Source organism: Triturus cristatus, chromosome 2_2, assembly GCF_964204655.1.
Source record: "Triturus cristatus chromosome 2_2, aTriCri1.1, whole genome shotgun sequence".
NCBI lineage: Eukaryota > Metazoa > Chordata > Amphibia > Caudata > Salamandridae > Triturus > Triturus cristatus.
The window spans coordinates 964,527,490-964,550,589 of NC_140582.1; the positions used below are offsets into that span (position 1 = coordinate 964,527,490).

The window sequence follows — 23,100 nt, forward strand, 5'->3', positions numbered from 1 at the left end:
TGTTGGCATGGGGGGTACGCTGCATGCATACGCGGGTGAGGGTACGGGTCGAACTTACACTGTTGGGGTGGGGGTACGCTCCATGCATACGCGGGTGGGGGTACGGGTCGTACTTGCACTGTTGGGCTGGGGGGTACGCTCCTTGCATACGCGGGTGGGGGTACGGGTCGTACTTGCACTGTTGGGCTGGGGGGTACGCTCCTTGCATTCGCGGTTGGGGGTTCGAGTCGTACTTACACTGTTGGCATGGGGGGTACGCTGCATGCATACGCGGGTGAGGGTACGGGTCGAACTTACACTGTTGGGGTGGGGGTACGCTCCATGCATACGCGGGTGGGGGTACGGGTCGTACTTGCACTGTTGGGCTGGGGGGTACGCTCCTTGCATACGCGGGTGGGGGTACGGGTCGTACTTGCACTGTTGGGCTGGGGGGTACGCTCCTTGCATTCGTGGGTGGGGGTTCGAGTCGTTCTTACACTGTTGGCATGGGGGGTACGCTCCTTGCATATGCGGGTGGGGGTACGGGTCGTACTTGCACTGTTGGGCTGGGGGGTACGCTCCTTGCATTCGCGGTTGGGGGTTCGAGTCGTACTTACACTGTTGGCATGGGGGTACGCTGCATGCATACGCGGGTGAGGGTACGGGTCGAACTTACACTGTTGGGGTGGGGGTACGCTCCATGCATACGCGGGTGGGGGTACGGGTCGTACTTGCACTGTTGGCATGGGGGGTACGCTCCTTGCATACGCGGGTGGGGGTACGGGTCGTACTTGCACTGTTGGGCTGGGGGGTACGCTCCTTGCATTCGCGGTTGGGGGTTCGAGTCGTACTTACACTGTTGGCATGGGGGGTACGCTGCATGCATACGCGGGTGAGGGTATGGGTCGAACTTACACTGTTGGGGTGGGGGTACGCTCCATGCATACGCGGGTGGGGGTACGGGTCGTACTTGCACTGTTGGGCTGGGGGGTACGCTCCTTGCATACGGGGTGGGGGTAGGGTCCGTACATATCCGTCCCCACGCTATGTGATGTTTGTGCGGCCCGTACCCAGGCCTTTGCCACGTGGGTGCGATCCGTCCCGCCATTGTTGGGGTGACGTGTGTGGGCGTGGTCCGACTCGTACCCACGCTCTTCAGGCGTGGGTACGGGACGTACCTGTCTGGTTGTGTTGCCGGTTCGCGTGGTGACGGACTTCCGTTGTGGCGGTCGCTGGCTTATCAGGACACGCCCCCACCCCCTCGTGGTGACCAGGGCATGGGAGTCAGGTATGTCCAGGCCATGTGTGGTGTGTGACTTATGTGGTTGTTTTGTGGCCTGCCCTGGTCGTGCCACCCCCACCCCACCCCACTTTCCCCCCTCCCTTAGTTATTCTGACCTTCTGCGGCGTCTGCGTCGTAACCTGTAGAGGAGGTGTACTGCTATGAGGGCAGGGATGACTCGTAGGTTCGGGTCCATGTCTGTCCGTCGCGTACTGGTCCTCCTTGTTCGCGTCGTCGTCTGTCCGTCGCGTACTGGTGGTCCTTGTTCGCGTCGTCCTGATTTCCCGGCAGTTTTTCGCTGCCGCAAAATATTCACCGTGCGGGGTGACGTCGGTGCGAATCGTGATTCCTGGGTCGTGAATGGCTGGCTGCGAGCGTCCCGACGTCAGGTCGGCGCTTTCCCGGATCGCATTGGTAGGTGTTTTTTGTTCGGTCGGGCTTTTTTACGAATCGTACGGTAATGGTGTACCCGTGCGAATCGTAATTCCTTGTTTGTAAAAATTGTCGACCGGGTACGCGTCGGGCGGAGATTATGCTCCGTCCGACGGTTCGTACCCGGTTTTTGCCGGATCGTGATAGGCACCTAAATCTTCTAATCCTGTAGACAAAAAGTCATCTACCGTTGTAGGTGAAAGTTGGAATACCTCGTTTAGAAGAATAACTGCACATAGATGTGAACTATCGCCTTCAGCATTTGTTGCATCAGCAATGTTAGAATCGGATGTTGCCTGTTGTGTCCTCTCGTACCTCAACAGTAGCATTTTGCGTCTGTGAGATCTCAATGAATGCCGTCATCAGGATTGGTAGCTGCTGGGGACAACACAGAGCATGGGCCGTAACCGGGTCCAGCAGAGTATCGATATCCATAGGCATGACTGATGGGAGTGTTAGACAGATGTCTAGCACGCATTCTTCACCGCAGAGCAGGCAGCGTAGAACAGGTAAGATGCAATCTTGCCAGATTGGTCAGAATTACAGAAACCATGTGGTGTTTAATTCTCGTAGACGAGGTAAACCCAAAATTTGGACAATGCGCTCACGACACTTCATCTCCAATAGAGCTCTCTATATGGTGCCTGGAGTGACGCTGGTGATGAGGCTTGCCATATCGTAGCATTAGGAGCAAAAATATTATCTCTGCAACAAGTGCCAAAAGGAGCGACAGTCCACCAAACACAGAGTGCACGAAGTTTGGAAAAATTCAGAGGACTGCTTGAAAAGGTGCTACAGTCCTGCACACACGGTCTTAAATACAGGTATAATACTGCTCGTATCAGACATGTTCAAGATACAACCTAATGTTTCTGAGAAATGTACAGGGCAGTTTGTATACAAAAAGGTATGTATCTCTGCAGAAGTCCTTGCAACTTGGAGATCATAGGGTTCTTTGGCCGAGGTCAATGGCACTGTTTTTTGTAAAAGAATGGCTTTAATTCTGCTTAGAGTATAAATTCGTATAGAAGAGATGTTCAGTGAAGGCCACAAAGGTGACTCCCTGACTGTCTGTATTTGTGGAAACAAGATTTGCATACAGCAAGTGACCCTGGATGTAACCGTAACTAGATATGAAATACCTGGCAAAATGCCACAGCATCTGTGATCATTCAACATAATGTAACTCCCGTTAGAAAGCTGGCCAAAAATTGGATTAATCACTGCAGCCGGTGAACCTTGCAGGTGACAGGATAAGTTTGAAGTGGAACCATCACAGGCCCCGTGTAAGTTAATACCCTGACAAAGGAGAGAACCGCTTAGTGTGTGTTCACAGTTTGCACCGCTAAGAAACACTTCAAGTTCCCCACTCCAACATCTATGTCTGTAAGGTAAATCCCAGGATGTCTTGATGTATCCTTTAGCCAACCTTTCATATTTGCCAACTGGTATATGTTTTAGGCAATATTGAAAATGAAAAGTTGTAACAGGCAGAGTAATTTTACCATGTATGATCCACTCAGTAGCTGGTTTTTCTGCCACCGTGTTGGTAATTTTTCCAGTTTTTCAATGCTCAGCATAGTGTAGTCTGCTCCCCTTTGTGCCAGTCTGATCTGTTTATCAGTGAGATTGAATTTTGAAAACAGTGACGTAGTATTGATTAAACGCCAAGGCACATAGCCTGTACTTAAAGTTTGTAGCGTCCAGCCAAATAGCATGATAGAACGTAGCTGAGACTGGCCATGTTGCAACATGACAAAGGCTTGTTCCATGATGTCTATGACAGAAGACACAATGCTGTCCAATGAATATATTCTGAACGACAGAGTCGTTAACCCATTGTCTACTACAGAGAGAGTTTTCTCTAAATTAATACGATCAATTTCTCGTATTCGTTCTGCAGTCTCTGCTTGGGTAACCTTCCATGCTTCATTATAAGCAGTGTAGATACCGGCATATATAAAACGTTTTTGACGCGGTTTTCTTGGTCCTAGCAAGAATTCACTAAGGTCTGCGCCTTCTTGAATTAAAGTTAATTGTTGTTTTACATCCTTCAGTGTAGCTTTCTGTAGCCAATCAAGGCAAAGTTTCCCTACACTGTATGTTGTTACTACCCCTGGATGCTGTCTTTGAATATAGTGTGGGTCTGGCCTATTGATAGTGAAACCCTGTGTTTTGTCCAGGAATCGTTCTTGACAGTTGTTTGTGTCTGTAGGCCAGAGCAACCGAGTTTTACAATTCTGGATCTGATCTGTTGTGATGCAAAATATTACATACGTCGACCTCGCCCCGTGTAGTGGTATTACTTGCATGTATAGGTGTAGTCGGTGTGTTCATGTCTTTGATCTTGGCTAATCCAAGGCAAGACGTTTGTTGGACAGTGTCATTCAAAAACATAATACAGGCTCTAAACAAAGCTTCTACCCCCTGTACTTGCCAATCTCTTGTACCCCAGACAGATTTTGTCTCAATGTTGTCTTTCCAAAAGTCAAAACCCTGTCTAGACAGTTGGGCAATAAAGGCTGCAGAATAAATCTGTTTCATATTGGTTAACATATTTTTCACATTTAAAATAAAACGTTTCTGGATTTGAAAAGTTGAACCCTGAAAAATATGGAAACTTCAGTGCAAAAGTTTTCGAACTACCCTTTGGAGGTGTAGGACAATGTTCCCATTGGTTATACATAAAAACATTTCTAGGTGTTGCAGATTTATGCAAGAAATGATGACCATAGTGGTTATAGCAATACATTTGTTCATAGTCTGATGAACCCTCTGAATATTCATGATTTGTGAATACTGCAGACATCTCTAGATCAGACATCATGTTATTAACAGTCTCAAAGTCCCAATCATCAGAAAAGGTACTGGAGGTAAGAAAATCACTTAATGAAATCTTAAATAAATGTGGAATCTTCAAAAGCTCAGACGGGCCAAAAATGTCATATTGAGTTTGGTCCCAAACTAAACCATCATGTATAAAAAAGGCTGTGATGTTCACTGCTGACAAGTCTCTTGCTTCACGATGGGATGATTTGTGTGGCTGGAGAAGTAAGTTCACTCTTTTACTTGCCGTTTCCATTTGAATATATATTCCACTCATCAGCATACCCAGAGTCAATACCAGAGCTAACCAAAGTAGAAAGAAGAATATTCCCAAAACAATCCATAGTTCAATCCATGGTGAAACCAGATAAGTCTTTTTCAGGAGATGAAAATAGTCTGTTGCTTGTTCTTTGAAAGTTCTTTGTGCTGGTGTTGTTTCAGGTTCGCTGGGATCCTCAGAAAACGTATCAAAGTTAATGAAATAGCCAGAAGCAGTTCTGTCAATGGTTGGAATTGCATCAGGATTTGTTGAATTCGCTGGAACCAGTTGATCACTTGTTACTTCGTTGTAGACAGGTGTATCAGGACGAACTGTTATTTGGGTTTCAAGAGGGACAAGTTCCACAGCTTTGTTGCTTAGTCCTTTATTTCTCACTGTAGAATCTTCAAAGGTGATGAGTCTTTCAGTTTGAACCTCTTGGATTGTAGCTAGAGTAGTGCGTCTGCTACATTGGCGGAGTCCACTTGGCCTACTGCTTAGTATTGGCCACATAGTGTGGTTTGATCATGTCGATGGACACAAATCTTTTCTCCTTTTTACTAGCAAGGGGCGGCAAAAGTACTGTTCTTGATCCGTGGATTGCTAGGACAGGTACTGGTTGTCTGTAAAAAGGTACAAATACCTTCTTGTCCGGGATCTTTTCTCTGACTAGATCACCAAGCTTTGGGATCCAGGCAGGCCTTGCTGGGAAGTCCGTTTTTTCTGAGTGATGGTTGGTTTCAGGATCACGTTGCTTTGTTTCGTTCTTAGTTCATTTAAGTCCTGTAAAACAGCCAAATGATCTTTGATATCAAATTTCTTATTTTCTATCACTGTGCCTTGCATATCAAGGTCCGATACCAACATTCTAGTTCCAAATAGAACTTCATATGGAGTGACACCCCCTAGAGAACTTCTTGGCAAGTTATTAAGTGCGCGTTGGACCCCATAAAGATGTTTGACCCACTCATCACCCGAACCTAATACCCTAGCTGTTATAGACTGCTTTATGTCTCAGTTTTTTCTTTCCACAACAGAATTTCCCTCAGGATGGAATGGAGAAGAATACCGCAATGCTACACCCAAACTGGCCATGGCTTCTTTGTAAGCTCGAGAGCTAAACGCAGGACCCTGCTCAGAATGTAGCGTGCCAATTGCCTATGTGCCGATAAAGACTTGCAAATCTTTTAGAACAGTTCGAGCGTCAGCCGAGCGCTGAGGGCACATCCATAGGAACCTTGATTTAGTGTTTGTGGGACTGCATTTGTCGAAGAGGACGCCTGAACGTAGATAGTCTAATGCTGTCTAATAATGGTGTCTGAACTGGGCTGGCTATGTTGTAGTAAGGTATCTGGTGGCATTCTGTACTGCGATCTCTATTGCAGTCTATGCAGTTATTGATGAAGATATGAATCAGTGTATTCATTCCTGGCCACCAGTACATCTCTTTTGGTTCTAAAATTGCTTTAGAGATCCCCTGATGTGTCAGACCCTCTCCCAGATGTGCTTCGTAAATCAAAGCCGCTCTTTGTTCCATGTTTAGAATTACCCTATCCCCCACTCCAGGGATTCGAGCAAATGGAACATTGTTCTTATCAATTATATATGAGTATTTGAATGGAAACTTTTTAGGTAATGCTGCACCACTGCCTTTGCTTGAAGCATTGACAGCCAGCATTATTTCACTGTCTATTTTTGTTTTTAAACGAGTGATTGCAGCTACGGAAGCCGTTTGCAAAGCCCCTTTCGCGGCTTCAGCAGCCAATGAATTCCCTTCAATGTGAACGCAATCACGTTGATGACTCAGCGTGTGTATCACGTGAGTGTTTTGTAATCCGTTTCGCAACTGAACTACTTGTTCCCAAAGCGTTTTATGCTTGCTTGTGCCACCTTTTGCTTCCTTGAAACCATTTTGAAGCCAATTCTGTAAATATTCATTGTAAGATTGAACACAGTAAAAAGAATCGCGCACTATGAGTGTGGGGAATTCGCGATCCGTATTTTTAAGTGCCATTTTAAATGCTTGTAGCTCAGCACGCTGAGCTGTACAATCTCCTAGAGATTGCGTTTTTGTGTCCATTGGTCTGAATTTGCCATCGCGCATACAACCTTTAACGATCGCGCATGCTGCACTGTAAGCTTCCTTACTCCCCGTAGTGGGTTGTGCAGATCCGTCAGTATAAATTATAAATTCATACTGATCAAGAGGGAGAATTTCAGTAGGCAGAGGACATTCGTGTTCGTATTGCAGGAATGCTTGTGTTTTCAAATAAGGATCAAAAACATATTCAACATCAGTTGCAGCAAGAGAATTAACCAATTGTATCCATCTAGGATGTAAAGCTTTCGCATTCGGAATGCTAGCTTTAGTAACTGCCTCTAAGGCTGGTACAGGAGTCACGGCCATGATGCGTTTCCCCTGTGCTAGGGCTCTTTCTTTTGCTACAGCGGTTTGAACTGCTGTCAGAATCTTTTCTGTAGAAGTGAATTTCATTTCTGTTTGCGTATACAAATGTGATTTGTATTCAATTGGTACTTTTTCACCTTCATTAAAAGTTAAGTAGGTTAATCCGCATTGACCCAGAATGATTCGGATCACTAAGTTGCGTACGTTTACGCGTTTGCAAGTGTTTTGTTGCTAACATGTCTGTTTGAAGTGAACGCAGAATTTCTGTGTGTTCTTGTGTCCAAGTTGAGGGTTTTAAAATCAGGTTTGATTAATTCGTAGAGAGGTTTAACCCTCTCTGCGTAGTTTAGAATGTATGTTCTTCCAAAATTCAGGAAACCTAGAATCGCCTGTAAGTTTTTCAGCATTTTTGGAGGTTGGAGCAGCGCGCACTTTTCTAAAAAGTTGGCTGCCAGGCTTTTGCCTTCAATTGATAGTTCATATCCTAGGAAAAGGACGTTGAGATGGACAATTCTGGATTTTTTAAAGTTGAATTTGTAACCCTCAGAGGCGAAGCCCAATAAAATGGTGTTTACCCTGTTCAAGTGTCTGTCCAGGTCATCGTCTGTCAGATATATATCATCGACATACGACAATGCCAATAAATTTGTAGTAACTCTGTTACTCTTGCTGAGAATAACCCCAAGCTGTTTTTGAACCCCTGTGGGAGTCGACAAAATTGACCCTGGGTCCCAATTATTGAGAAAGCGATCAAATATCTACTTTCCGGTGCAATATTTTGACAAAAGAAACCATTTGAAATGTCTAATGTGGTTTTGTACTTTTTACGCACAATGGTATTCATTAATGCTGTACTGTGTGCATTTTACACTGCAAATGTTTTACAACAAGAGTTTAGGTGTCTGTAATCCAAAACTAGACGATATGTATTGTCTGGTTTGGAAACAGGAAACAAAGGATTGTTCCTTGATGAGGTGCATGTTTCAATCACCCCTTGGTATTCAAGTTGATCTTGTGTAGCTTTCCCCCAAGGAACCAGGAGTTACCTGTTTTTAGGGAAGCAAGATGGCGGAAGGCTGAGGCAGCGCTGAGGCACCGTCTACAAGGCTAATTCCCCCGATCTTTAAAACACCGCTACAAGCTGTATAAAAATGCGTTTCAGATGAGTACGATGCTAAAATGCTAAAAGAAATTGCTGAAGTGATATTGGATTTGCTACAAATCAGTTCTTGTCAGTGTACTCCCCCTTGCTCCGTGATACTAAGCCAGCAAGTAAGGGAGCTGAGACGTACCTGTGGAGTGCAGCAGCAGCTGGGAACTCGCTGGAGCCGGAGCTGTTGCTTTGGAGATATCCAGCCTGACATGAAACCGAAGGGTCCCGTAACAGCGGCTGCGGTGGTCTTTACATGAGGAAAGGCAGCAGCGGCTGCTCAAAGTCCGCCAACGGAGACGCTAACGCTGGAAGGGGTAACGCCGGGAGCTCCGCGGCAACAGGGACTCCACAGACCGACAGCGAGCCGGAGAGACCCCAGTGACGGGAAAAGGGGAAAGGGAAAACTTGAAACGGACTGTCAACTCAGGACCGGCCTGACGATTGTAGAATTGTTATCGGGCAGGAAGAAGGTGACTGGCGCCACTGATGTTGTGGGTCAGGGCCAGAAAGAAGGTGAAGGGCTGGAGCCTGAAGGGGACCTCGCTTTGGCTCTTGCTGTGGATGCTGCTTCCCAGGTGCTGATCAGCCTGGCATCGATGTCAATCCAGACCGAGCAAACTCAACAAATTGAACAAACAGAACAGGTCAGAGGTGTGTTGGAGGGGGGGCACTTATCGGGTTCCTTAAATAAAATGTCGATTTTGGAGACTATGGATGTCATAATGATAGATGGTACTGGGGAGGGAGCTCGACAAGTACAAATAGGCGAGCCAGAACCAGATCGGCTGAGTAACACCCCACCAGCACAAATGAACAACATCATCAGTAATTATACTGCCGGGAATAAAGATCAGGAAGATGTTGTACAAGCTGACCCCGAAATAATGACACTACGAAATGAATGTTCTGGCATTGATGCAAGGCAGAAGGAACAACGAAAGTATATAAATAGTAGCCAGATAACATTAAAAAACGAAAGAAGGGGGAAAAAACTCAGAAATAAGTCTATTTTTAAAAAGCGGAACAAGAAATCACCTGGAAGCTCTAAGCAACAAAGGCAAGGACAAGGACCTGAGATAAATAAATCAGATGAGGGTCAGCTAACAACTAACAAGAAGCAACATATAACGGATATTGAGAAAGAAATGTCAGAGCCCTTCTTTTCTCTCTCAGACGGAACAACATCAATTGAGGAATCATTTTTTATATCTAGTTCAACTGAGGAAGAAGAAGAGAGCGATCTGGGAGGTAATGCAGAAGCTATTAGACAGGACTGTGCTACAATTAGAAGGAAGGGCAGCCAGACACCCATTCTTCCTTATCAGGAAAGAATCCAGGAATTGCAATGGGACTATACGCCCACTACCCAACTTACAGGGGATCAGCTGTCAGGGCTGGGAAACAACTTAAATTCAACGTTGAATACTATACTGCAATCTCTACTGGCCCATCGGGAGGAAAGTAAACAGGAAAACAAACAGACGCAAACAGCCATACGTAAGATGCAAGGTTCAGTCCGTAAAATTGCTAAAGTCTGTGGAGAAATTTCAGATAGACTTACAATGCAGGAGATGAAAACAGAAAATTTGGAAACAGATGTTATGGCAGCCCAAAAGCAATTTGAGTCACAAGAGGCGAGACGGGTGGATATTCGGTGGAAAATTGAAGATCAGAAAAATCGCCAGCGCAGGAACAATTTAAGATTTTTGGGCATACCAGAGGATAAGGGGGGACAGACCTACGTCTCTTCATGATTGATATACTGGCTAAAGCTTATCCTGAGCTCATAGGTTGGAACTGGTCACAAGAAATCCAGAGACCTCACCGAATTCCGTTAAATGTGAAGCAGCTCACAAGAAAGGATGAAAGCCCTAGGGCGGTATTGGTATATTTTGGAAAATATCTTCTTAGACAGGCCATATTTGAAAAAGCTAGACCGGACAAAAAATGTCAGATTGAGGGGCTAGATTTTTTACGCGCCCTGACTTTTGCCACACTACTGTAGAGAGACGTTGGCGCCTTAGACAAATGATAAACATATTTCAAGAGAATGGTGCCCAGGCCTATCTTATGAACCCCGCAAAACTAAAGGTTGTGATAGGCGATAGAGCTCGATTTTTTACTTCGGAAATTAAGGCTAAAGAATATTTAGATGAATCAAAGAAATGAACGAGGAAGGGGGAATACACGGGGGAAAAAAAAAGTAAAAAGTTTAGGGGAAAGGGTAAGATATTTTGCATCGGAAGAAGAAGAGGCGGTGCGGATCGGGGGATATGGCCTTGTATCCATCTGATGCCAGACAAAGGTCTGGAAACTTCCATGGGTAAGGGAGGGGAGGGGGTAAGGGCCAGGCAGGAGTGGAGGGAGGGAGGGGGTGAGAAGGTGGGGAAAAAGGAGAAAAACATAAGCAGGGCAGAGCAGATGAAAATAAGGGAAGTAAAACTAATATGTTTAAAGAGATGGCAAACTATATGAAAGAAACAAACAAGGCGAAACACTATGGGTATAGCTAGGATATGCTCAGTAAATGTGGGAGGACTGATTAATAGGAAGAAAAGAGAAAGGGTTTTTGGAATTTTACGCTTTTGGTGTCCAGAAGTTATATGTCTACAGGAAACGCATATCTCATGGGCCAATAAAAAACAACTACAGATAAGAGGATATGAAATGGTAATATTTTCAACGCAGACAACAACAATTAGAGGAGTGGCGATATATCTGTGGTATAATATAGGATCGGTTAAACGTACTTTGGCGGATAAGGGGGGCAGATGGGCCATTGCTACATTAGAAACAGGGATAACAATTGTTACGGTGTATGGCTCTAACCAAGACGACCCGAAAATTTGGATAGATTTAGAGATAGAGCTGGCAACCTGGTCGACTCCATTAATAATCTGTGGAGATTTTAATAAACATAATGATAATGTGCGATCAACCTTTTCTCAATATCAAGGAAGAAAGCCACGAGTTTACTGAGCAATAAAAGCATGTCGAGATTCATATGGACTAACTGATGCTTGGGGATATCAGTAACTCAATGATCCGGGATATACATATTACTCACATCCGCACAATAAATATGTACATCTAGATTAGTTTATGGTTTCCATTTCATTATTAGAAAATATGGAAATTAAGAAATTGCCACAAATGTTCTCTGACCACAATCCATTGATCCTAAAAATAGATTGGCAGCAGTTTAAACATCAGGAAAGACGGCAGTGGGCATTTGACCGTAAATTATTAGTGGATGAAACATATAAAGGGTATATTAAAAGTTGGACTAAAGAATACTTTGAAATCAATAGATATAGTGCTTCAAGGACTGTGGTATGGGATGCACATAAAGCAGGATTACGTGGGGAAACGATAAAATATGCCGGACATCAGAAAAAGCAGAGGCAAAAGATGATTGATGAATTAATGATAGAACTTGCACAGTTAGAGACAGATCACACTAAATACATTACACAAGGTGAACTGGGGATACTGAATGAAGTATGGACTAAAATTGCCATTGTCAAAGGGGAAATAAATAAATACTTCCAGGTGCAAGTAGCTCAAACTTATCAAATATATCAAAAGCAAATGTATGAGTATGGTGAGAAGGCAGGGAAGTTATTGGCTCTTCGCACTCGGCAGAGAACGATTAGAAACAATATAGCACAAATACGGAATACAGAGGGCTTATTGGAGACAAATACGAATGGAATTATAGAGGTTTTTAAGCACTTTTATCAAGAGTTATACCAAGAAGACCAGATACTGACAACCATGCAGAGTAGTGAGGCAAGAGATACAAAGATGAGGAAGATTGACGAAGAAACCAAATTAAAACTTGAAGAGGAGTTTAAATGGAGGAAATATTGATAGCAATAACTTTGCTATCTAATGGGAAAGCTTGTGGTCCGGATAAAATCCCAAGTGAAATATATAAATTTCTTCAGTCAGAACTGGCTCCATTAATACTAGATCTATTTTTAGATGTACAATATCGAGGTATTCCACCCAGTTCATGGCAAGAGACGGATATTGTTGTTTTTCCAAAAAAGGACAAATCCCCAGAGCTACCGGGCTCATATAGACCGATTGCATTAATAAATTCGGATGCAAAGCTCTATTCTAAAGTCCTTGCAAATCGGTTACAGAAAGTGATTGCTCAAATAGTCTCGCCATGGCAACATGGTTTTATTCCCGGCCGTGGAACTACAGATCATATTAGAAGGGTAATATCGCTTTTGGATATTGCCGAGGCCAACAACGAAAAAATAGCTATAATTTTTTTAGACGACGAAAAGGCTTTCGATCGTGTGGCCTGGCAATATCTATGGGATGTTCTATCGGCAAGAGGGTTTGGACCACAACTTTTAATAGCTATTCGAGCAATGTATTTCAACCCAATACCCAAACTACAGATTATGGGCAATACTTCAACACTCATAAAAATAGCTAGAGGGACAAGACAAGGATGTCCATGCTCTCCGATTCTCTTTGCCCTCTATCTAGATCCCTTTATTGAACAACTACTCAGAAATGTCAATATTAGGCCTATGAAAACTAGTGGGTATGAAACAAAAGTACTGGCGTATGCAGACGATATAGCCATCACGACGTCTGATCCAGAGACAGCTATAAGAGAAATTGAAAGGATGGCGGAGGAGTATGGAAATAAATCTGGATATCTACTTAATAGAACTAAGACACAAATTATTTGCTCAAATAAATGTAATATTTCTGATCAAAGACAAACTCAACATGCAACGTATCTGGGGATAAAGATAGGTATGGATGTAGATAAAATATGGTCAAACAATCTTGAACAAACACTCGATGAAATAGGGAAAGACTTAAGGCGGATAGATAAAATTCAGTTAACTATTGTGGGGAGGATCAATGTTTTAAAAATGAAGGTTTTTCCGAAAATCTTATATTTATTTCGCTCAATACCATTGGAAATACCAGGGCTTATTAGCCGGAAAATGGAGGCAATGTTCTCTAACTTTGTATGGCAATTCCAGAAAATAAGACGATCATTCAAGCATTTAACACTTCCCCACGACAGAGGTGGGTGGGCAGCACCAAACCTACAACTGTATTATTGGGCAGTTTTTTTTACAACAAATGGCCCCGTTACTAAATGATAAGAATGTTAATGAGAATGATTTGCCATCAATTTATCACTTAGCTATTGGCAATGAGGCTTCAGGTATGTTTTTAAAGAAAATTGAACCTAGCTACAACAAAAAAAAACAGATTTGAGTGTTTAAAATCTGCCTGGGGGCATGGAGGAAAATCACGAGTGTATTAAAAATTACAAAATATAATAGATATACTCCACTATGGGGTTCATCAATGTTTCCAGATGGGATGGATGATCCAATGGCAAGAGGTTGGGCGAGGGGTGGGATTGACAGAATTAGCCATTTGTATAATGATAAACTCGAGATTATAAAATTCTCGGAGTTGGTTAGACTTAAAGGAATAGATGCACAATCTCAATTTAAATATATTCAAATCTGGAGCTGGCTGAAAGCAGTTTCACAAGAAATCTTTAATCTGGATGTTATACCAGCTTTAGAATTAGCTTTTCGAGGGAAAGCTCGGATTGGGGAATATTATAATATTTTGCTGAGAAATCTCCCAGATGATATTGGAAAAACTGAGGATAAATGGGTAGAGAAATTAGAAGATGAGGAAATTGATATAGATCGGACATTGGAGTTAGCAAAAAAGAATTTTCTCTCTGCTAACCTTAAATCACAACACTATAAAACCATATTTAATCTGTATTATACTGCAGAGAAATTATACAAATGGGGGAAATGGGAAAATGATACGTGTCCCCGGTGTCAAGATGGTCCCGCCGACTTAATTCATATGTTTTCCACATGCAGTAAACTGATATCCCTTAAAAAGGGTATAGAAGAATTTTGGGTAAGAACTATTAATAAAAAGCTTAGCCTAACCTCGGCATTAATGCTATTCGGATTTGACTATAAACTTGGTCTATCTTCATCGCAGACAGATTTTATATTTATGAAAGTGGCAGTAGCTAGGCTACTGATTGCAACGGCGTGGAAAGACGAAGAAGCACCTAGCTATTTAACATGGTTTTATCGATTTCTACATATATATACCCAAGAAATGGCACTATATGAGATTAAGGGACATCTAGCTAGGAAAAAAGGCTGTGAAATATGGGCACCCATGAATAACTGGCTGAAAGAAAGGAGATAAATGGGATAGGAAGACATGGGTAATTTAAGAGCATAATGCTGAAAATGTAAATAAGAGTAAGAATGAGTATTTACTCGAATAGAGCACTAGTATATAAGATATGTATAACTCTTTCTCTGTTGGTAACTAATAGAGTATCCATAGGATCTATATGAAAATGTAAATAATGGATAAATATATGAGTGGATGCATTATTACAAAACAGTATCTTTATCTGTATCTTTTATTTTCTTCTTTCTATGTCTCTGCCCTGCTAATAAAAAATAAAAATAAAAAAAGGTATTCAAGTTGATCTAAGATCTCCCTGACCTGTTTTTTTAGCATCTTGCTTAACTGGGTACTGCCTTTGTGCAGTTGGTTGATTCTTTAACTGGATTTTGTGGTGAGGTGAGTCCTCATCCCATCCTACATGATTCTTGAATAACGCTGGGGCTTGGGCCACTGCCCATTTCCTGGCATAAGTATATCTTAAGTGTACTGGAACATCATTGGAGAAGGCTGGCATAATGATGTCTTTGCCATGTGGGCACTCCCTGACAAATTCTGGTGGCTAGTCTTGTTCTGCTAGAAGTATATCATAACCCCTTGAAAGATGCTCCCAAAAGAGTGCTTTCACTTTTCTTGGTATGTCTCCCTCCATCCGGAGTGTTATTTCATATAACCTATGTGGAGAACTAACCCTGGTGTCTGCAGTTTCAACTTGAATGTCCTCATTCATGTCCACTGTCTCCAGAAGCCCCTTCAGGTTCTGGCGAGCTACTGTAACTTCTGCTGCACTGTCCAACATTGTCTGAGCCCATTCTCCATTCTGGAGTTTTGTTCTCAGAATCCTCGGCATGTCTGATCTTTAGAACTGTTACCTTCTTTTTTGGAAAATTGAGGTTTTTGTTTGTTTTTCTGAATGTGTTGATCGTCTTTGGACTTCACGCGTTCTTCTTTGTTCTCTGACCGTCCTCTTCTTTCGGATGTCTGTGATGATATCTGAAAGGTACGAGAGGAACATGTATCAGTATCTTGATATCTGTCAGGTTTTCTCAAATTATCCCTATTCCTGTGTTTGTACCTCCTTTCAGAGGGCTCCTTTTGAGGAGACCTGCTTCGGGAATGAGAACACTTCTCTTTGGAATGCTGTTTGCTATTTTCCCACTTCTTTTTAGAAGCGGTAGGAGTGTTTTTAGGAAAGACCTTATCAGGACTTTCAGACAGATGTGGTTTAACTGGTTTCCCTCCCAAATTGTCTCTGCCTAATTCCTGATAGGATTTTTTTATTATTCTGGCTAGTTCTTGTGGTTGTTCTGTTACATCAAATTCTCTTAATTTCTGGTGGATTGCCACTGATGCTGCTTCTCCTTTAATATTAGATAATATTATTGTTGAGAACTGGTCGAAATTTTTCAGTAACTTCATACCTAAATTCAAAGCAGGCTCTACCCCATATTCGTTTTGAATCTGTTTCAGGACATCAGGTATTACCGCCATAGATGGAACACCATGTGTTTTTGTGTAGATTGCAGCAAAGACTGTGCCCCAAGTGGTGCAGTCTTCCAGATGTGGTTAGAATTCTATGTTTCTCATAAGGGTTGGTATTGGGAAATACCGTTTCGATTTGAGTAATTTTCTGAGCTATCCAGAACGGAATTTGTTCACGTTTTGTGGGCATTTTACCCATGACTGCGTGTAAAGTCAGTGGTGACATATTGAACTAATTGTCTGTAGATTTTGATCAACTCCTTGAGTTGAGCAAGTAATTCTACGTCTGACATTTCTTCAATGTCAGGATGAGGTGTGTAGCCGGCTAAAATCGGCCATGTTGCTCCTGGTCTACCTAGTGGACCGAGCCTGGTAATGTGATTGTAATGTTTTAGGGTGCCTTTAAACCAGAGCTCATGCTCCTGGTATGTGAGTGGAATTTCAATATCCTCAAAAGGAATATATTCCTCAGGTGGATCATCTTCTTTGTAAAAGTGAAACAAGTGTGTTACTGGATTTGATTCTGGGAATACTACCCTTGAATAGAATACCTCTGTCTGGTGAGATTCATGTGCCTCTATCACAAAAACTCCTCTACCACCTCTTGGTGTTAGGCCATGTTTTATAAGTTTTAGAGTGGTGGATCTCCTTAAATTTGGATGGATGTTTATAGCATCCACATCGGTTTCTTGAAAACCTGTACGATTAAAAGCTACTGTGACTTGGTCAGCCGCAGCTCCACCAGTATCGGTGTTAGTGCTGTTTTCGGTCATTGTTTGATGACAGTTTCAGAGCAAGTTTCAAGGGAACAAAGATAAGGTGCACAATATTTTTGGAACACTGTATCCTTCAACGTTGAACAAACCAAACAGCTAATATATAGGATTTTTGTCCTACTGAGCTATGGCGGATATTATCCCTACCCACTCCAGACGTCTTATGGAGTATTATGAGTAGGGGTCTCTGAGAAAAGCACGACTGAGTTACTTCAGAATCTAGCGTTAAATTAGTGCCTTACCAAACCGTTAGGCGCCATGTAGTGTAGTTCCTATATCCCTGATAGGCTCTGCGCATTGGAATAATATACACTTTAGATTTAACATACAACTGAGGTCAGTATGTCTCTATCAAGTACATAAAACTTAATTAAGTGTGTGTGCCAGCTAACTCAGGTCACTAGAAACTTCTCGAATAAACAAGAAGGGATTAGTTTCTGATAACCGCATAAACATGACAACTTTGTTTCCCTTAGAATCGGAACAATCTCAGAAGCGTGGAAACAATAGATAACAGTTTCACTCAGTCAATCGTGCTTGCTTCGTTTCTACAGAGTTGCACAGGAATAGAGAGACGGGCGTTTCAATAAAAAGGGTTTATTGAACAGTCTTATTTCTCATGCAAGACATTTGAACTGCTACAATTGTAAGACAGGCTGCAAAGTACAATATGTACAGAGTTGGCAGTAAGATAAAATAATACTGCAATAGCATGGTTAATAGTTATGACATATATTCATAAAATACATACATAAATAATACAGGCTAAAATGTGAATACTCATCTGATGCTTCTAAATTGTTCTACCCCAGTGCACCTAACCTATGTGTAGTACGAGTTAAGAAGTAGGTGCTGTTGTCTAAAGTATAGCTCGCTATAGCTATAGTTTTGCCAAGAGTTGCCAAAAGTTTCTATAAGTTCTAGTCTGCTCCATACCTTAGAATGTGCGAGGTTGGAATCTCTTTCCGGGACTCGATATCTAACACCCTGCAAGGGGAGTCAGAAACACTGGAGCTGGATTTTCTGCGAGGAGGATGACAGCATCTGGTCAGTGCATCAGGCTGAGACTCGATCTCCTTCCGAACTTGCTGTGGTGAACCGCAAGTGGGCAGTCGAGCTGGACCGTACCGGAACCGTGGTTTGCCAGGGCCAGTGCAGGTATATTTATACCTTGAAGGTGTTTAGGAATACCTGTATTGACGTAAAAGTCGGGCATCGGAACGTCATGAATGAACCCCTAAGGAATAGATGTTCATGCATACTAAATGAGTTCTTGGAGAAATCAATATCCAAGCAAGGGAAATTCCTAAAGGCTTAAGAGTCTGGTTTTCCAAGAACTCGTTGTGACGTGGATGGACGGATGTAGGAGACCATGCTTGTATTTGGTTAGCATGGACAATGCCTAAATAAGGGCTGGATTTTCTATGCCTAAATAAGGGCAATATGAATTTTACCTATAGAAGGGCATAAATCAGGAAACCTACATACGGAATCTAAATCTACACACAACAAAACCATCCTGAACTCAGCAGCCAGACTCAGACTCATCCTCAACCTTCTACGCCAAACTCACATAAAACCATCCCTCAGGAATAGTTGGTGGGGGCGTAGCCAGAAGCATCAAGATGGCTGTTGCACTTTAGAAGTGCTCCGGACCCCTCCGTCATCTGCTCCTTCATCCACCGCCATCGGAGAGTTCCCACCCTGCAACCCGACTGCCTGGCTGTCCTAAACCCTTGAGCCATCCCTGGAAGCAGTGCGGGTTGGGTTCAAGTGCCGTGGGCAGCCATTGCAGAGAATCCTACTTCGCAGCGATCCCAAGCTGGAGGCTTCAGCGCGGTGATCTCCCGGCCTGCCACGTCCCTGAGCTCTGGGACTCCTCCTATTGTGAACCAAGAGAGGAAGATCCCGGAGAATTGCTGGTGACATCCCATCTGGTCTTTCCGGTACCTCTTCCCCTCCTGGTAACGGACTGTGCCCGGCTGCACGGGAGGTGCTGGGGATGGCCTGGGGAGGCCCTGCCAGCCGCGTGACTTGCAGCGGTCTTGTGCTGTTGAGGAGCTGCAGTGCGCGATCGGCCATCGACCGGGCAACAGAGAGAGGAGAGAGAGGAGCGAAACCTTCCCCAGTGCCCCCTTGCTGCGCAGCCCTAGTGGGGGCCTCTACATGTTGCTGGGCCTGAGATCTGGGTCTGCGTCTGGTGGCCTGTTGTGGCTGGGTCCGGACAGCAGCCGACTGCTGCGGCATTGGCGGTGAGCTCCGCTGTCAGTTGGACAGCGGCGGGAGGAGTTCGTGATCCTTCCCTCCCTCCTCCACGCCATCATATGGGAGCCTGGACCGGCGCTGTGGGGGCCCTGTGCCGGACACGGGCCCCCCTCCCTGGGGGTGACTGCACGTTGAGAGTGGGTGCAAGGCCTGGTTGCGGACTGCCGCACTGAACAGCGGGCTTACGAGATGAGGAGCTGGAGTGTCTGCTTGACCCTGGGTGGCGAAGGTTCGGCAGTCGATCGGGTGACAGGGGTCCATATACTTAAGGGCCCCCCCATCGTGTCCTGAGAGCCCGCTCCTCTGGCTGGTGGTGGTGGCCCTGTAAGTGGACATTGACTGGGGCAGCCCTCTGACCCAAGACATCCTCCCTGGTGCACTGGTGGTGTGTGAGAGGCTCCTCGGCTGCTGATTCGAGTAGCGGTGCCGTTCATAGAAACTGCTCCCTTTCTGTGGGACACTGCGGACCCGGCAGACGGACCCTCTTGGTGGAGTATCGGTCACCACATCGGGTGGCGGGATGTGAGGGGCCTTCTTATCTCTCCACCCCACCCCTGGCTGCCCCGCGCTCCTTGTGAGCTACCCTCTGTCCCCCCTTTGTGCTGGCCTGGGCCCTGACTCCGGCTTTGAACCCGGCCCACCTGTGAGACCCTGCACGCCTGACCAAGCCCCGGGGACACAGAAGGGCCTACTGGAGGAGAGCATCGGCCACCGGCCGGGCGACGTGCAGCGACAGGGCCCTCTCCCCTCATCCTCCTTCTCCACTCTTCCTTCCTCCCGCCCAGACGCCAAGGTCCCGTTTAGACCACTTGCCTTGCTGGGTGACGGCCATGGGTAGAGACAAGGGCTTTGAAAACCCCGCCACCCAGACTAAAATGGACCAATTCACTACCACGGACTCTGGGACAGCTGGGGGAACTGCGGACAAAGACGCCACCTCCTCTGCAGACCTGTCCACTATCCTCCTGGCTACCCATGCCTCGCAATCTTCGGTGGAGGGCAAGATTGCCGAGGTCCGGGTTCATGTGATCCTTATCCGACAGGATCTTCGCAATGCCACGGCCTGGATTAAAGAAACCGAATCCCGTATATCCACCGTGGAGGATGAGGTCCAGCAACTCAAGGAACAGGTCGCCCGCCTCCGGTCCCATACCCAGGAACTTCACCGACGAGCCGAAGATGCCGAAAACAGGTCCCGTCGTAACAACCTTCGCTTGGTGGGATTTCCAGAGGGTGTGGAGCATGGCCGGGCGGCGGACTTCATGAAGCGCTGGTTGCGTTCCTGGATGCCCAAGGGCTCCCTCTCCCCATGGTTTGCGATCGAACAGGCGCACCGCTCACTTGAGCCCAACCCACCATCGGGAGCGCACCACAGACCGATAATAATCCGAATCCTTAACTTCAAGGACCGAGACCCTGTACTGACCGAAGCCCACAAGCAGCAACACCTCAAGTATGAAGGCCAGACGATCATGATCTTCCTCGACTATACCCATGAGGTCCAGGGCCAGTGCCGCTCGTTTTTGGAAGTCAAGCAGAAGCTGCGTGCCCTTAACATGCAAAACCGGCTCCTCCTCCCGGCACGCCTACGGGTTGTGTTCCAAAACAGAACCCTCTTCTTTAACTCCCCTGCAGAGGCATGGACATGGGTGACAGAGGAGCGCCCCTTACGACTCAAAACCCGGACCCCGTCTGCTCTACCGGATGCTGGAGGTGCCCGCCGAGACATCCCTGCCCCCGGCCACAGCGCAACCGCTAACGTAGGCGGCGAGGCCAGAGACGGGCCCGTTCAGATTCACCAGAGGGCCTCTCTCGTCAACCGGCGCCCGGGACGCTCTCCTGGCCATGCAATGATCTGGTTCCTCGGGCTACTCAGACCCTAGAGGCGTCACATCTCGTCCATCTCCGTTAGATCTACCGGACACAGATCTTTCTCGCAGCCCGATGCTTCTCACTGGACCTGCTTGAACCCATCTTCATCCTTCGGATGCAACTCACTCCGCCGCCGGGTGTCGCACTTCCGTTAATTACTAACTCTATCTCTCGATGGACACAGTCTTGAACATCCTACTAAGAGGAGGAGTCCTCCACGATTCCCCATTCCCAAGCGTTTTAGTTTGGTTCTCTTTTGGTTACACATTGTTAGGGCAACAGATACTGCCGTTCCTGAAGTATAGGGAGGGGGCTGGTTTGGGGGGGGGGACTGTTGTCCCGATTTGTTTTTGTTGCTTCATTTGTTTATTGTACCAGCATACATTCCCAACTACACGACAAGCGCGCAAGACCCAACATTATAGAATTGCACCCACTGACCTGTGTGCTAGATGTCCTGACCTTTGCCCGCTTTCCCTATGGCTTACACCTCTACAGAGAAGGCGTTGCTTCACATAATGTCTTGGGATGTTAACAGCTTGCTGGATTAGGTCAAGCGCACAGCGGGCCTGCGTTATGCCCAGCGTCACACTATAGACATACTGCTGCTCCAGAAGACCCACCTGGTAGGCAACCAATACCCTTTCTTGGCACGCTATGGTTATGGCGGAGTCTGGCACTCCGGCTTTAAAAGGGGATTACGGGGGGTGGCTTTCCTGGTGTGACGTGGTCTTCCACTCGTGGTGAGCAAAGCAACCCATGACCCTAAGGGCTGCTTCGTCATCTTGGAGGGAAGCCTCTGAACTTAATCACTGCATACTCACCCCCCTCCCTACTGACTTCCACACTTCATTCTCTCGCAACACTGGTTGCCTCCCTGCCTTTGGGGACAACCATCATTGGGGGTGATTTCAACGCAGTAATGGACCCTGAACTTGACACTGCTAATGCCCCTTCTGCTTCCGGAGTCGCTCAATCTCCCCTTCTGTCGAATTGGGTGGCCACTTTAGGTCTTGGAGATGCCTGGAGACTCTGGCACCCGACAACTTGACACTACACCCACACATCAGCGTCCCATCCCATTACGTTTTCTTGCCAGCCCTGGACTCTCGAGCAATTCAGGATGTCACCATCGTCCCCAGAGGATTATTGGACCACTCCCCAGTGGCGATGCGGATGGGCAGCCTCCTTGCATCGTCCTGCCCGATCTGGCAGCTGAATGCCTAGTTCCTCCAGGACCAGGACTTCAGGGACCAAGTGGGGGACGAGCTCCGCCATTACTTTGCCACTGACCATGGGTCGTTTTCCTCTACTGGCACCCTATGGGATGCCAGGAAGGCCACCATCCGGGGCTTCTTCAAAGGCCAACTCAAACTCAAACGTGTGAAGCAGGACTCCAGCCTCACACTCCCGGCTGTCCTAATTGAGGCTCAGCCCCCGGAGGAGAGAACTGAAGCCCAAGATAGGAGACTGGCATTTCTGAGACGAGATTAAGCAGACCTCCCTGGAAGCTGCCAAACTGCTGTGGAGGTCCTCCGTTGCATGAGTGTGTGGGTGGGGAGACAAAAATGGGAAACTCCATCGCCGTCTGGCCACTTACCCAATGGCCAATCGTTTCATTCCTGAGGTGATCGGCTCAGATGGAGCGATCCACCGAGCCCCCGTTGCACTGGCCCAATGCTTCGCCTCCTACTACGCTACTCTTTATTCTTCACAGCCGCCCACTCTCCCGCTCCCGGACCTCCTCCAACACTAACAGTTTTCCCTCCCGCGACTCAGTGAGTCTGAGGCGGAGGCGCTTGACCTCCCTGTCACCCCAGAGGAGATCAATGATGCAATATCCTGTATGGCTGTAGGTAAGACGCCAAGACCGGACGGACTCCCAAAGGAGTTCTATGCGTCCTTCCGGGACACGCTGAATCGCCACCTTCTAGAGGTGTATCAGGAGGCGTCTGACCAAGGCTTATTCCGTCCTGAGACGTATATGGCCACCATAGTGGTGATCCCTAAGTCTCAGCCTCCCTCGAAGCATTGCTCTGATTACCGCCCCATCTCCCTTATTAACTCGGAGCTCAAAATATTCGCCTCTGTCCTAGCCAATCGCATACGACCCTACTTGGCCAAACTGGTCCACCCTGA

The 23,100-nt window shown here is 45.8% G+C and overlaps 1 long non-coding RNA gene across 3 annotated transcripts in view; it reads right to left on the bottom strand.

Moving 5' to 3' along the window:
- The window catches only part of LOC146863005 (uncharacterized), a 429,804-nt gene that overhangs the window by 54,967 nt on the left and 351,737 nt on the right, over positions 1–23,100 (bottom strand). The window contains exon 4 of one of the 3 annotated variants that reach the window (XR_014978204.1): positions 15,439–15,559. The exons of the other annotated variants lie outside the window; for them this stretch is intronic. This is a non-coding gene — a long non-coding RNA (uncharacterized LOC146863005). The remainder of the gene's footprint in view (positions 1–15,438; positions 15,560–23,100) is intronic. 3 annotated transcript variants of the gene reach the window in all.